The sequence below is a fragment of the Corvus brachyrhynchos genome, unplaced genomic scaffold (assembly GCF_000691975.1).
Source record: "Corvus brachyrhynchos isolate BGI_N302 unplaced genomic scaffold, ASM69197v1 scaffold17, whole genome shotgun sequence".
Lineage (NCBI taxonomy): Eukaryota > Metazoa > Chordata > Aves > Passeriformes > Corvidae > Corvus > Corvus brachyrhynchos.
In genome coordinates this window covers 3,456,507-3,471,324 of record NW_008240046.1, presented here as the reverse complement: position 1 = coordinate 3,471,324, position 14,818 = coordinate 3,456,507, and positions in this window count along the sequence as shown.

Genomic DNA, 14,818 nt, shown 5'->3' with positions numbered 1-14,818 from the left:
GGGTGGCGGTGGGGAAGGAGCTGGTGAGTGGGCCCTGGGCAGGGCGGGGAGGGCCGGGGGGCGGCTGAGTGGTGGAGGAGGTGGGTAGAGTCCTGCCAGGTTCTTCCATGGGGTCTGACCACACTGTTGGAAGACTTCTGAGACCTCTGTGCACTCCTGAATATATTGTTACCTTGCGGTGGCTTTGTCACTCCCAGCCACTTGCGCCCACTGATGGAGGTCTGAGGTCACAGAAACCTTGCAACAGGGTGTCAGATCTGTCACCAGGCTTGAGATGTTCCTATAAAGAGACCTGCCAGGTTCTTCCATGGGGTCTGACCACACTGTTGGAAGACTTCTGAGACCTCTGTGCACTCCTGAATATATTGTTACCTTGCGGTGGCTTTGTCACTCCCAGCCACTTGCGCCCACTGATGGAGGTCTGAGGTCACAGAAACCTTGCAACAGGGTGTCAGATCTGTCACCAGGCTTGAGATGTTCCTATAAAGAGACAAATGGGTGGGGGTTTATGGGTTTTGAGAATGTAATCCTTCTGTGCTCTGGCTCTGGAAACTGCTCATGAGAGTCATAAGAATGCATGGGGCAGGCTTTTTTCAGAAAAGTTCAAGTAAAGGCTGAAGCATGTTGAAAGGGAGGGAACTTCTATCTGCTTCTGTTTGCCATTGTTAACATGGTTTTCTTTCAGCAGATAAGCTCAGCCAGGTTCCTGATAAGCATTCCTTTGGCCCTTGGCCCCTGAAGGCTCTGCTGTTACTGGAGGATTCAGGAGACAACCACTTATGGCAAGTCTACCATGAAGGCCTGAAAAACTTTCTTTCTTTTAGAGAAGGCATGGCTCTGTCTGCAGTCTGGCCAATTCCAGTCGAACAACTGAGAGAGTTTCTGGTTGCCATGGAGTCCCAGAATGTGCCTCCCACAAAAATAATAATGTACATGAAAGGACTGTCTTTCATCTCCAGAATGGTAGATCATCCTGATCCTCTTCCAGATCCTGTTATCTGTTCCATGATGTCAAGGTTGAAACGCAGGACTCGCTGTTCAAATGATGAATACTCTCCTGTAACAGTTGAAGTGTTAAGATTTCTCCTGGGAACTCTGGAGTCTGTGTGTAGCTCTCCTTATGAGTGTATGTTGTTCCGTGCCATTTTTACTGTAGCTTTTTTTGGTGTACTCCATATAGAAGAGATGGTGGCAAATCAGCAAAACATAGCACAGCCAGAGCTCCTGTACTTGAGTGACCTCCAGCTGATGGAAGGGAGTGCAAACCTTTTTCTGCATACATCTCAAATGGGCCAGCAGAGGTATTTGGTCCAACTAAGATTATGTAAAGAGATGTGGTTATGTCCCGTTGAAGCTCTCCGTATCTATGTGGCAGCACGGCCACAGGGAGAGGGCCCTCTCTTTGTGCACTCAAATAGTCTGGCTGTGACAAAGAGGGAGTTCCTCGCTGTCTTCCGCCGTGGTCTTAGGGTTGCTGGACTTCCTCCAAACCAGTATGGCGTGCATTCCTTCTGGCTGGGGAACCATAACAGCAGTATCTCATGGGCATCCCCACAAAGTGATTAATAGAATGGCAAGGTGGTGGTGAAGATTCTGAAAAAGACATACTTCTGTCTATCTGTTGCACTTTCATAGTAGGGGGTATCTTCTGCAATTCACAAATTTTATGCTTTTCACAGACTAAATTTTCAGTGTTCTGTAAAGTTAGAGAGAAGGGGAGGAATAAGTGGAGGGTGACTTCACACCTGTGGTGGTATTGAGAATGAAGTGTCATGGTTCTAAAACTGGGACTTACGGGGCAGTGCATATGGTTTTCAGCATGTTTGTTCTGATTGAATTTTGACCTTGTGTAATCTTACATTAAATGGTGTTTTCTTTCAAGAACTTCTCTAGGTTGGTTTTTTTTTTTACCCCCTGGTCAAAGGCCATTCATTGCAGTGGTGACAATGTAACTTGCTACAAGCCTGCACTCTTTTTACTGTCTAGTGTGATGAGAAGTAAAGCTAACTGACAGCTGGTGATAATGTGACACCAGCAGTGAAGTTACTCTGTTGTCCAAATTGCAGCTCCATAGCAGCTGCATCCAACCTCACCTGTTGCTGCTGCAGTCTCAGTCTCCTTACCTACAGAAGCCTTCCCCTTGACAATTGTTAGGATCCTTCACTAATCCCTCTTGAAAGGATGTATCAAACCTGGATACTGATCAAAAGTAGCCTTTAATTGAAGCATGGCTAACATATCAAAGTTGGCCCTTCTCAGTTCAAAAGTGGCAGAGGACATAAAGAGATAGCTAACACAAAAAACCCTCACTCTGTAATTGATGCATTTGCTAGACTTTTAACACTGATTAAATGACTAGTATCTGAGAAGCACAATCATAACAAGGTTGAGTGTCACCTTTCATACATAAGGGTGTTTGAAGTAATGGCATCCTGTGTAGTGCTTCACATCAGCATGTTCAGGAGCTACCTAGGTGACAACTAGGTATTCAGAAAACAGCCAGCATCATACTGCACTCCTCAGTCCTCCAGCTAGTTTCCAAGAGGATCTTTACTTAGAGGAAGCTCACTCTGCAGAAACAGAGCTGTGACAGTAGACAACAATCTGTTAATTCCCTGGCATACATTTGGTAGCTCCCCTTCTACAGCTTTACTACAAGCTGTTGCAGAATTAGCACACTGTGATGCTGAGTCTCAGTCATCTCGCTCATATTCATGAATGCGATTCTGGATCCACCAGTACGGTCATCGGGGAGCCTTGATCAGGTTCCAGAATGTGTTGATGCACTACTGGGGGACCAGCAGCCTTTTGTACACTTTCAGTCAACTGATCCTTAGAAGTTACTATGGCAATTGGATCGCCTGTCTCCAGGGGACTCAACCCCACAGGCCAATAGGTGGCTTTTTGGGTGAGGGACCAGGGAGCTCTTACTTCCTGTGGTTAAGAAAACCCCACCCAGGTCCCCAGTTACCCTCAGGTTCTGTTTCTGTTAGCATAAATCACTCTCCTCATGTAAGGGAGACTCTCCACACATATTTAGTTTCTCTAAATATGAGAGATAATAAATATGCACTCTTTCTGAGTGCAACGGTATTCTTTTGTAATTTAGCCAATTCAGTAAGAGTAAAGGGTATTTCTTTGGTAATTATGCAAAGGAAAGCATCAATAGCTCCTTTATATTGATATTCTGTTTTAATTAACAGCCATAATTTTTTCATATCCAGCTGGCACAGTGAGATGCTTTGACCTTAAACCAGTGTACTGAGTATCACCTCCTGACCTGTTGCTATAAGGCTGGAAGTTTCATTTGGGGCTTTTCTTTGTACAGCCCAAGTGAACACAGCCTTTTTGGCAGGTGTTTCCGGCAGAGAAAGAAAACAGGTCCCTGTGGTTAAGCCACATAGTATACTTGAGTTTATTCACCAATCGGCACTGAACGCAAGAAACTCACCCACCTTATCTGAGCCCCTGTGAAAAAGCTCCAGAACCAGGAGAGTATTTTAACACCCACCACTAACCCCTGTATTTAATGTCACCCAAAGAAGGTAGCTTAAAAAAAACCCAAACCCACAATTCATTTACTTAGTTTTCTGTGACAGTGGCTGCAAAAGCTGGGCAAGGGAGGTGGTGCATCGGGTGCTGCCAGCAGCTCTCATTAACCAGGAAAAGCTTCCCAGCCTTCCTCAGCCCCTTGAGCACATCCCCATTGCTGGGCTTGCTCATACTAACCTGAGCAGAAGTGTCACTACCTGTCTCGTTTCAATCAGGGAGTCAGGAAAAATTAAGATTTCTGAAGACTGCTGGAGGAAAACTAAGCAGCAAAATTAAGCTGAAAAATCTAGTGTTGCAACACATGGTAATACTCCCACAGGCAGAGCACAGCCAAGCCCAGTGTGAGTGCAGAAAACAAAGAAAGAATCTTTCCTGGCCCAAAGATTCAGGAGCATGCCTACCACTACACCTTTAACCATACTGTAAGCACTGATGTGAGCCCAGATTTTTTCTTTTTTCACAAGATTTCCCCACCTTGTCCTGCAGAAGCCAGCAATAATATTTTTTATTGTTCTTTTTGTGTTTACAAACCCTGAAGAAGGGATCCGGGTGTCTATCAATTTTAATTGGGGTGTTGGCACCTGAATTGAAGATATCACCTTGAACACCTGATCTCCCATTTCTGCCAGCAGTCTCTTCCCTTTCCCGTTCTCCTTGGCTGACCCCACGTGCTGCCTTTGAGGCAGACTGAGACAGCCAAGACCATGGGGAAGCCTGCAGGCACACGATTTGTGACCATAATGTTTCAAAACCATTTGATTTTCCTAGTACGTGTGCACAGAAGCAGCTTTGTTTTGACAAGGCATCTTCCTCACACCTCTCCTCACCCACCATCCAGAAACAGGGTGTTTCTCTGGCTAAAAGCATGGGCATGTAAATAAATTTAATTGACAGTGTGACTTTACAGCATGTCATTTATTCCATGGTAACTACCCATGCATACACACTCCTACTCAGCAAAATATATGGCAAAAAGGTGTAAATGATTTCACACTTCATCAAAGAGCAAGAGCATTTACCCAGAGGTTTGTAACCAAGCAGCTTACTCCAACGTAAACTTTGTTTTACTAGTGGTCTAATCCAGTGGAGATTGAGTCCTTTGAGGCAGTTAGCTCCCTGGCAAAGATAAAACTTTCACACATCCTTTAATCGAATTACCTGTCTCTATTTTGGGGTACCTTATCTCTGTTCTGTGGTATAGAATAAAAAATATCTTAACTCCTTTTTAAATGGTCAGGCTTCCACTGAATAGGATCTATTATCTCCTGTTAAGTGGGAGATAAAAGGACCCAGTAGCCAACTATTTTTTAGTGCAGAACTCAGACTTTCACAGAGCTATCCATTTATATGATATCCATTTATATGATGGTGTTTCTTCTCATCCTAGGTAAGAACCAGCACTTAAAATTCAAACGAGGAGTAAGATTACACAGTCTTGGCTCTTGAGCCAAGAGTCTTATCTTCAGACTTGGAGATGTACACTTGCAATTGATCAGGCTAAGTCAGAAACTTCCAGGTCACTTTAATTTATGTCAAACAGATGATTTTTCATCACCTTGAACCCAGTGACATCTCACCACCTTCCCAATGGTATTTATCTGTGAAGGAGGGGTGACAAATGCTGAGAATGGCAACAAAAAATTTTTCAGTGAAATACTTTTTGTTCTGAAATTATCATCCAGGAAATACTCCAGGAGAAGGTTAATGTAAGGACTAGTGAATGTTAAAGTGGAGAATACAATTTGCAGTAAGAGGATATGCTGGAGACCACAGAACAGGGAAGCTGTTCAGCAGCCAGAGTCCTGTGACTGCTGTTAGTAACTTTTAGTATAGATAAGAAAGATGCCAAAATTAATATAATTTATAAGTGCATACTAGGCATACTTATAATAAAAACCATTCTCACATCCTAGCAGCAGCTCAGCATAATGGTTTACAGATGCACACAGTAAGGGAAAGGGAAGTTCCTCTGCTATCAAAAGAGGGACTCTGCATCTGAGAGCTGCCCCTTCTTCTCTCATTACAGCCTTCTGATAAAAGCATAGAAGCACACCCTAATCTCGCCGAAGATTTTATATAGCAAACATAATCTGGCACACAGACTGCAGAGGCCTCCCTATTTCACTGCAGTTTCTTATGTGTGTGGACCACAGAGGACAAGACCTAGTCCTTCCTAAATCTAGGTCTTGTCCTCTCTTTCTCCACCACGAAGGGGATAAGGACACCAGGTGCAAGACCTCAGCTCCTCCGTGAAGGTACTATGGACTAAAGTACTGCTTGAACTGTGGGTATCATGCCCACTGCAGCAGCTTCAGCTGTCCTCCCTCAGAACTTCAAGTAAAATTACCAAGTGCTTAGCCAGGTAAAAGGAATAGTATTTCATTTTGATATTTCAGCTGGCACACTCTTCTGTAATGAGACCACATCAAAAAGTGAAACTGCAGTCTCATGCGGTTGTTTGCAGAGTAGATGTGTCAGAGCCTCTCTCTTTCCATGCTGCAGCTCACTAAACCTGTGCCGAGTTTAATAATTTCCATTCCCTTTGAGAGAGAAGGACATACTCAAGGGTGATTGCCCAAACATTCCGCACCATGTAGTGAAAGATTTTAAAGTCTTAACCTCAATGAGTAATTGATGAACAATTCTTCATTTAAATGGTTAGACTTATAACACATCTCCTTTGGCAGAAAAACATCATGGCTAAAAATCCAAGAGCAGACAAATGTCACTGTTAATTCAGTGCTAAAATGGAACTCTGGGCTTCTCTCTGGGTGTAATTCCAGCTGCAAAGTTAACAGGGACCATTTTATGAGGGAGAATAGCTAAATAGGGAGGGCTCTACTCATTGCATTAGCATCAGGCTGTGCCTTCACACTGCACATCTCTCACACCCCATCCCTGTCTCACTAAATCCTAAATCTGACATCAAGTCATCACAACTAGCTTTATACCCCGTGTGACAGGAAAGCTCTGAAGTGGCTGCTGTGAGATTAAATGCCTCAAATCTACAGGGCAGAATATCCCTGTTGTGATCTTGATGCAGAAGTTGAACTCCAAAGATTTATACTCCAAAGGCCCACATACATATCTTTGTCTCTAATTCCTCTGAGTTTTGTACTAGGTTGAAAACAAACCAATGGGAAATCGCAAATCAGAATTATAATTTAATAGGAAAATTAAAATAAATGCAATAGTTCAAGAACACTGACAGAATCAGGATAAAAGCTGACACCTCATTAGTCAAGGTGGTGGTAGCAGTGCAGATGAAGTGGTCCTGTTGAAGCAGTGATCCTGTAGAAGGCTCTGGTCTTCACCTGAAGGTCCAGTGGTAGCTCTTGCCCTCTAGGAATGCAGCAGGTAAGGGCTACTTGGGCTGTTCCAAACCCCGGATTATATCCAGGTGGGAATGCTTGGCTGGTCCCCCCGGACACAGCAATCCCCCGTGGTTCTATGAATCCTGCAGTGGGGCCTTGATTGCCCATTAAACAGAGACAGCCCCCCCTGGAGGGAGTTATCAGGGATGAGTCATGGTGGGAGATAACAAACACTGCCCCACCTGCTTTAACAGCTTGTGAAGATGATCATAGAATACATACTATTGGTTACATCTTACTTTGTAACCTAGGACAAGTTTTATTTGATCCTACATCAAATACAGATGATCATACCTTTATGCTGCTTTCTTTCACAAAGTCATTCCTGGCAGTTTATAGTTCTGCCTCTGGTGGGGAAAAAAAACCCTTTAAAGTGCAATTAACTTCAGAAAGACAAACAGTAACTGACGAGTGCCTCCATTCCTCTTGATGGCATTGTAACATAAAATAAGGTGTAAATGCAAGCAGAAATCTGTTATATGTCTGCTCACAGTTTCAATAGCAGTGTCTCAATCATGTATTATGTTGCAGAATAATGTGTTTGAAAAGATTTTTCCCTAGGGATCAGACTAAGCACAAAAATAAGGTGATCACTCTACTCACCTCAATTCATAGGAAAACAAGGCTGATGTAATTGCTTTCTGCTTGTTTTCTCTCCAATAACCTGTTCATGCGTTGGCAAATTTCAATTAAATTCAACGGAGCAACAAAAAGACCTCAGAGATACTCAGATCTTTAAAATATAATGGAAATGTGAAAAGCTATGATCTGAGTTGGACTTATCCACCTCTGAGACACTTATCCCTGGGAAACACAGCTTCACTCATTCTGCTGCAACACAGAGGCACCACAGCAGCAGTAGCTGTGTCAGGACTCACCAGACCCATGTCAGAAAAGGCAGGGAGGGTCCCAGAAGCTGTGCTGTGGTCTGTGCACAGTGTCTGCAGACAAGGGTGGAATGAATCTCCCCACCTTCAGATATCACAGTATGGACACCGATGGCTGAGCAAGTTGTTTAGACTCTTTTTACAGCTGAGCTGCATGCTTTTCTGGGGCATGGTTCACCTTACCAATGTCTGGAACAGACCAAAGGAATCGTATGTCAGAAGTACCTATTTATCTCTGCTACTCCTCTGGGTTTGCTTTTTGGAGGAGTGGGTGGGAGGCAGAAGCAGACTCCTGCCCACGCTGCTGCACATGTGCAAACGGCTGGTGTTGATAGAGCCCATGAGACCACTTCTGCAAGCCGAGGATAGAACACAGCCCATGACCACGTTGCCTACAGCTGCTGATTGCTAATCTTACGTTTCTTCAATTCTGCAAATGCTTCTTTCCTAACAATACTTCTGCAGTGCTACACAGTTGGGCACATGGATCTGAAACATGCTGAAACACCACCTGTTGGGCCAGCAGCTCTGCTCTAAGCTATGCTCAGAGTAATGTTGTGCCAAAAGCAAACCCTGCAAAAACCCATTGGTATGTAGAGCTCATATTCCAAGGGGACCCTGTGCCACCACAAGCCACTTGGTCACTTTAACATCTGCAGGACTTCATAGGAGAGTGCCAGTCCTACAGCACATGCTCTGAAGGCTTGCTTTCTGTGTCACTTTATGTTAGGCACAAGGTGATTTTTAGTCTGATCACTCAACAAATGAGATGGTTGCATGCTTGGCAGGCTGCTCCTCAGCAAACCCAGGCAGCAAACCCGTAGCTCCAGTCCCAGCAGAGTGAAAAGCTTCTAAATAAGATGTAAGCAAGTAAAACTTGCTTTGGGTGAGGTTGTATCTTGGAGACCTTTCCTTTAGCAACCCAAGGCCACTAAGCCTTGGGTTTCCCTATCAGTTCCATAATGTTTGTATTAAATACGCAGGCTCCAAAGCACCAAGGAAAATATCAGCAATTTCACGGCCACAAACACAACTGTGCTGTGGCTGCTGCCACTTGGTGTCACTGGCTGTCATAGCTCTGGCACCTCCCCACATCCCAGGGCATTCACAGATGTTCTTCTGTCCTCTCTCTACAGCCCTCCTGACCCAGCACCACCGAAACAGCCACCCCACACACTCCTGAGCTCAGTCTTCTTCTTGTGGGCACAGGTCCAAGCTCCTGGCCCCGGGCAGAGCTGCACAGGGCAAGGGGCAGCTTCCCCATCCCCTGTACCACAGTCCCCTGAGCCAAGGCCACGTGCCCTGAGCCCTAGACAAGGTTTGGGAGAGGAGCAGGTAGGGAGGTCAGCATAGGGCCATGCATGAGTGTCTCAGCCTGCTGCAGTGCAGGTAAAAAGCAAATTTGCTTTTTTAAGGGAGCATATTAAACTTTGCCTTTAACTCTGCCTGGGAGTGCTGGGTTGGGGGTGGCCTTAGATGTCCTTCTGCACTCTCCTGCGTGGCAGACTGACCTCACTGAAGAGTCCTTCAAATTGACCAGCAAATGCAGGTTGTTCCTTATGTTGCCCCTTTTTTTCAATGTTTTCCTAGTTGGGATATCACATTGGTCTTCTCCTAGCAGGAACATCATAATAAATTGCTCAAATACCTTCTTGCGCTGCAAGCCACACCATGAACACCTTTTGAAACAGGACTGCAGGGCTGAGGAAAAGATCCCTTCAGCCACATGGTTTCTTCTCTGCTTTCTTCAGTTCTCAGTAACTTTTTTCACTTCTTACAGCCTCAGCTATTTCCTTTCGCTACACTTTAGCTCCTACCATTCTGCTTACAGCAGCCCACCTTTCTCCTCTCCTTCCCCCTCCTACCTTCTTTGAAGACCTTCTTGAGAGCAAACCACATCCTTACATTCCTCTCATTGTTAGAGCCTTCACCACTGCTGCTGTTATTGTTCTTCACTACTTTTTGATAAAGTGGTCTTGGCACAGCTATGAACCTAATTGCTCTTCAGATGTTCCCATCTGCAGGTGTGCAGACAATCCCAGTAAGCTTATTTTACATATGTTTGAACTAAGTTCCCCTTAAGTACACCATATACACCTCAAAACTCTAAATTATTCCTTGCAGTAAGTGCAAGCTGTCCATGAATTTGAAACTCAGTGCAGGTAAAAGTACTCAGTCCAGTAAAAACAGTTTGCTAAACAAACTGCTGGACACTTCAATGAAAGAAAAAATTATTATTCCTGTTTGTGCCATTTACTCTGGGCTTAATTTTGTGGCCATTGATGCTAAATCTGTGCATTGTTGGATCATCCAGGAATTGACTCAGACTTGAGCTCCCAGAAGCACAGGTAGGTGACTGAATTCTCATTACACTGCCAGCGGTATTTGCAGTTTCCTACAACTTGTGTCAGCTTAAGCAGACTGCATCATCTCTATCCTTCAGCTTGATGATATTTTTCATTCTGTGACCCTAACCCTCTTTGCACTGTAGAAGTGTCTGAGTTTATATTTGTCTTAAGGGAGTAGCCTTGCTATGTCCAAGCAGCACCTCTGACAGATTAAATTGGTTTTGCAATTTGATCAATATTTGCTACATCAAGAGGGAGCTTTCTCACTGACCTGGAGCACACTGGAGGCACAAGATGCAGGCCTGCTTCTTAGTGATCTGTTTCACACATGCATTCAGCCTGCGAAGGGAAAATGTTTTTGCAAGGGTTGTACTGCACATGTTGGAAGATCAACAGCGGAGGCCTCTGGACTGAAACAGATGGGAACCTGCTGTGCTTAACTGGCCAGACAGGGAGCAAGAAGAAAGGCATATTGCTCTTTTGACATTATGTTGCTAATGGGTTCAAACCCAAGAATGTTGTCACCACATAAGCAGGAGACACCTCAGTCCTGTAGGTCTTGTCCCAAACAACCTTCAGTAGTTGAATGCAGAGGAAGTTCATAAGGGAGTTTTGTTCTCCAAGCATTTGGCATGATCAGTGGAAAGCATGGTATTACAGGCTGGCTCCCTAGGCCAAGCTTCATTCCTCACAGAGAAGCAGAAATATGACTGCGTTGTCCAATGCAATGGATGTTTTACACCTCCAGCTGGTGTGATGAGGCACATGACAACTTTCCACATCTCCTGCTTCTTAGCTGAGTACAAATAGGTCTGGCACGAGCCCCGTGCCCTGGTCCTCAATCCACAGAGAAAAATGGAGTTCCTGCACTGCTCTCCATAAGTGACAATCCTATCTACCTAGCTGATGTTTTGACGCTGTTTCCAGTTCCCTTCAGTTACACAGGCAGTAAATAAGAAGTAGTGACAGAAAACCTATTTGTGCAGACTTGAGTCTGACCCTGCTGGTCTTTGATTCTGTCTCTCGTTTTCCCTCTGTCCTGCACAATACCTGTGAGGACAAGGATGAACAGACTTCAGTCCACCACAGTCACTGCCTGATCCAGCTGTGGCTCCTTCACTCACATCCCAATGGGAGCACCAAATCATAAGATGCTTGCAGGGATGCAAAGTTCCTCACAGCTGCTTGCTGTCATGTAAAGGTGTGCACACAATGGAGGCACACAATGAACTTGTCATTATTTTACTTCAATTTTTTTTTTTCACCTCTTGTTGTGATTGCTGTATTATCCTGGCAAGCTTCTCTTGAAAATTTTGGTGCTCCAGCCACACTCCACTGAGTGCAGCCCAGTCCCAAAGCCCATCGTACCCTGTTAAAACCAGGTCAAAGTGGGACCTGCTACTGAGGTGAACCCATCTCTTAGTACCATATCAATAGAGGCACAAGCTTCCTGCTTCAGGGACTAGCGGCTTTAGCTCAGGCACCTCTGTCCACATGGGCCACAGATGTCCCTCAAAGGCCTGTATTCTACACCCCTCATTCTCAGCCCACCCCACCATCCCAGCCAAGACAGGGAACAGTAAGTGTTAGCGTTGCCATCAGACATGGTCTTGCCACAGCCCCTGGGATGTCCACAAGGCCTTGTGGACCCAATGCTGCCGCCTTGGATATTGACACAGTTCCTCTACTTTGTTTTGGTTGTAGCTTGGCTTTCTCAGGCTGCTGCTTCTGGGAGACCTTTCCAGCAAAATGGCTGATTTATCACCTCCTTCTCTTTGGGCTTCAGAGAAAGTGTGGCTCATTTCTCCGTAACCTGTGTCTGCAAGGGCAAGACCAGAACAGGGTCGTGCTTCAGAGTCTCGCTGTCCATATTTCCCACCAGAAAATCACAGCATCACTTTCACAGAGCACTAGCAGCTCTGGGACCCCCATATCCAGTCAAAGACTTTTATTTTCCTATATTCTTATGCACCTGCAAGTCCTCAGAGGCCCTGGCATAACACTTTTTTCCACAGGCCAGGGATTTTTTCAGGGGTTACTTTAGCACTACAGTTGCTTACGTACCTCTGCACTGTACAGAAATGAATGTAATTTCCATTCACATTCATGCTGACTCAGCCCATCTCCTGCTGCAGCTTTGTTCACTGCTCTTGTGAAAAGCATCTCTGAGCTCCCAGGCTTTTGCTTTCTCCTCTTCCCGTGCCAGGGGTCTTCTCTCAGTGCTTGCAGACTCCAATGACATGACATGGTTCACTGCTGCTCCTATATTTCACTCATGGTGCCTGGCATTCCCATAGCTTCTCATGTTTGTCATGGTACATGCAGCTCGGCAGACTGCTTTTGTGAAGTTAAAGGCAGGGGTTTTTCATGCCATCCTGTCTCAGCTTTCAGTTTTCCTATTGTTTTGATTCTTCTGTCATAGGCACCATACAGAGCACTACCTTGCACACATCTAAGATTCTATGCTTGGTGAATGCCCTGTTAATTCTGGATTGTTCAATTGCATCCCTGAGTGATTTGTCCCAGATCCCAGTCAGGGCTTAGTCTTTTAACTCAGTTAACCGACCCCTTCTGGCTTGGATCTTTCCTAACGTTCTCTCTTTTGCTATTTGTATAGCAAATGCTATACATATGCTATTTCTGCTCTCAGCTCAAAGTCATTTCACTCCTATATTTAATATACAATGCAGTGATATTCCTCCAGTCTCTTCTGTGCAGTTTCACAAAGACTTAACTCCACCAGCATTGGCTGTCACCTATCGCAAAGATCAACTGCACCAGAAGTAGCTATTCTTCATGGGGTGTGGTTGGGAAGTTGCAATTTTTTGCTAGGCAAGACTCATGGGATTTCTTTCATCGGTAAACTAAAAGTTACATTGTGACATATCTGTAGTGGGAGCCAAAAGCATGTGTCAGCTATGAAAGAGGGAAATATCTGCAGTAAAGATGCCACATTTTCTTTGAATGTCTGTGGATATTCAGGGAAAAATAACAGCGATATATTTCTGCACAATAGAGAGCCAAAAGCTTGAGAATGCTCCAAATCAAGGGCAGTGCATCGGTTTTCTTGGCAGCCAGGTGGAAAGTTGCGGAAGACATGGAGCAGAGTCACATGCTCCTCTCCTTGAGTTAATCTCCTTAAGTTGTGTCTTGTACTGCATTGTAAGCCTGAGACTGTATATGAGTACCCTTGACTGCTCCCTCTACAGAAAAAAAATCTTTACCATCACAAAGGGCTGTAAGAATGTTCCTGTTGCACACACTGAGATCAATCCAGCCTAGAGTCCAGTCACTACAGGGAATGTAAGAGCATGCTCCAAAAAGAGGGATAGGAATAACTGTGGAGGGACATTCTCTCTACTTTACCTTCCCAGCATTCAGCACAACTCTCTCAGGAAGAATTTGATTTCTAAACATATCACTGATGAATGAGATGTTAGCTCATCCCATACGGATGTTCTGTAAAATTAAAAAGGGCATTATGTTAATCACAAGCTGTTAAAGTAGTAAAGCAATTACTTCTTTGCTATATCTTGTCCCCTCTCCTTCTGTCCCTTATGCTTACCTGCTCCCTGTGGCTTCAGTGAACTGAAATGCTGGAAAGCCCTAGTCCCATAACATGCATTACAGACCCATTCAGAGCAAACTCTGCAGGTCAAACCTGCCAGCAGGAACATCTGACAAGCCTGACAAATGCAAAAGTACCCACCAGCACCACAATCTGAAAGCACTTTAAAAAAAGGTCACTGCCATGTGTCCATCTCATGCAGGGGACCACTGGAGCTGTGGCTTGCCCGGTGTCACCCAGCTGCAGAAGTGGGGCCAGGGACAGCCGGTGCGTCTGTGTAGTAGCATTTCATGCTTGCAGGTCATCCTCCTGCCATCCACCAGACAGCGACAGGGAGCAGGCTCAGGCAAAGTGAACTCATTTGGGTCAAACTGATCCTAAACTTGTCAGTCACACCACCAGTCAGTTTGGAGTTGTGTATCTAAAAGTTAATTGTGCAGGATTACATAGGCTTGGCCCAGAGCCTGGTTAAATTTACAAGCTCCCCACTGACCTGATCGTGCTTTGGCCAAACACTGCCCAAATGGGGTGGGACTGAACAGCAAAGTTCATTGTCTAAGCCAAAGCCCTAATTATGAGCCAAGGCTGCAGCTCTGGTTTAGTTGGTCAATAATTCTATGATGGATTAGATACCAGCACTAATTCCACATATAAGATAATAATTTAAAATATCTGTATACATTTTAATGCCCAGGATTCATAAGAAGTTCTAGATTAGGCTCTTGTGGAATCCTGTGACCTTTAATGCTTCCTCAGACATATGCTGTGTTGAACACTGCAACACTGGCCTTTAAGCAGCAGATCTGGCGTCACAGTGACAGATAAATGGAAGTGATAAGGTAATAGCCAGAAAGACACTAAGCATTTTATATATTAAAAAAAACCTGAGTTTTCTAAGAAAGAGAAAATGCAGCAGTGCTTATGTGTTACAAGAGGTTTGGCATATAAGACACATCTCCCTCCAGCTGCTTCTACTTAATTCATCCACCAGGTTGAGAAGTATCAGCCTTGGGTCTCTCCTTTCACACCCTGAGACTGGCTGTGCAGCTTTGGCCACCACTGCCCTGTCTATGGCTAGCAGACAGCTAG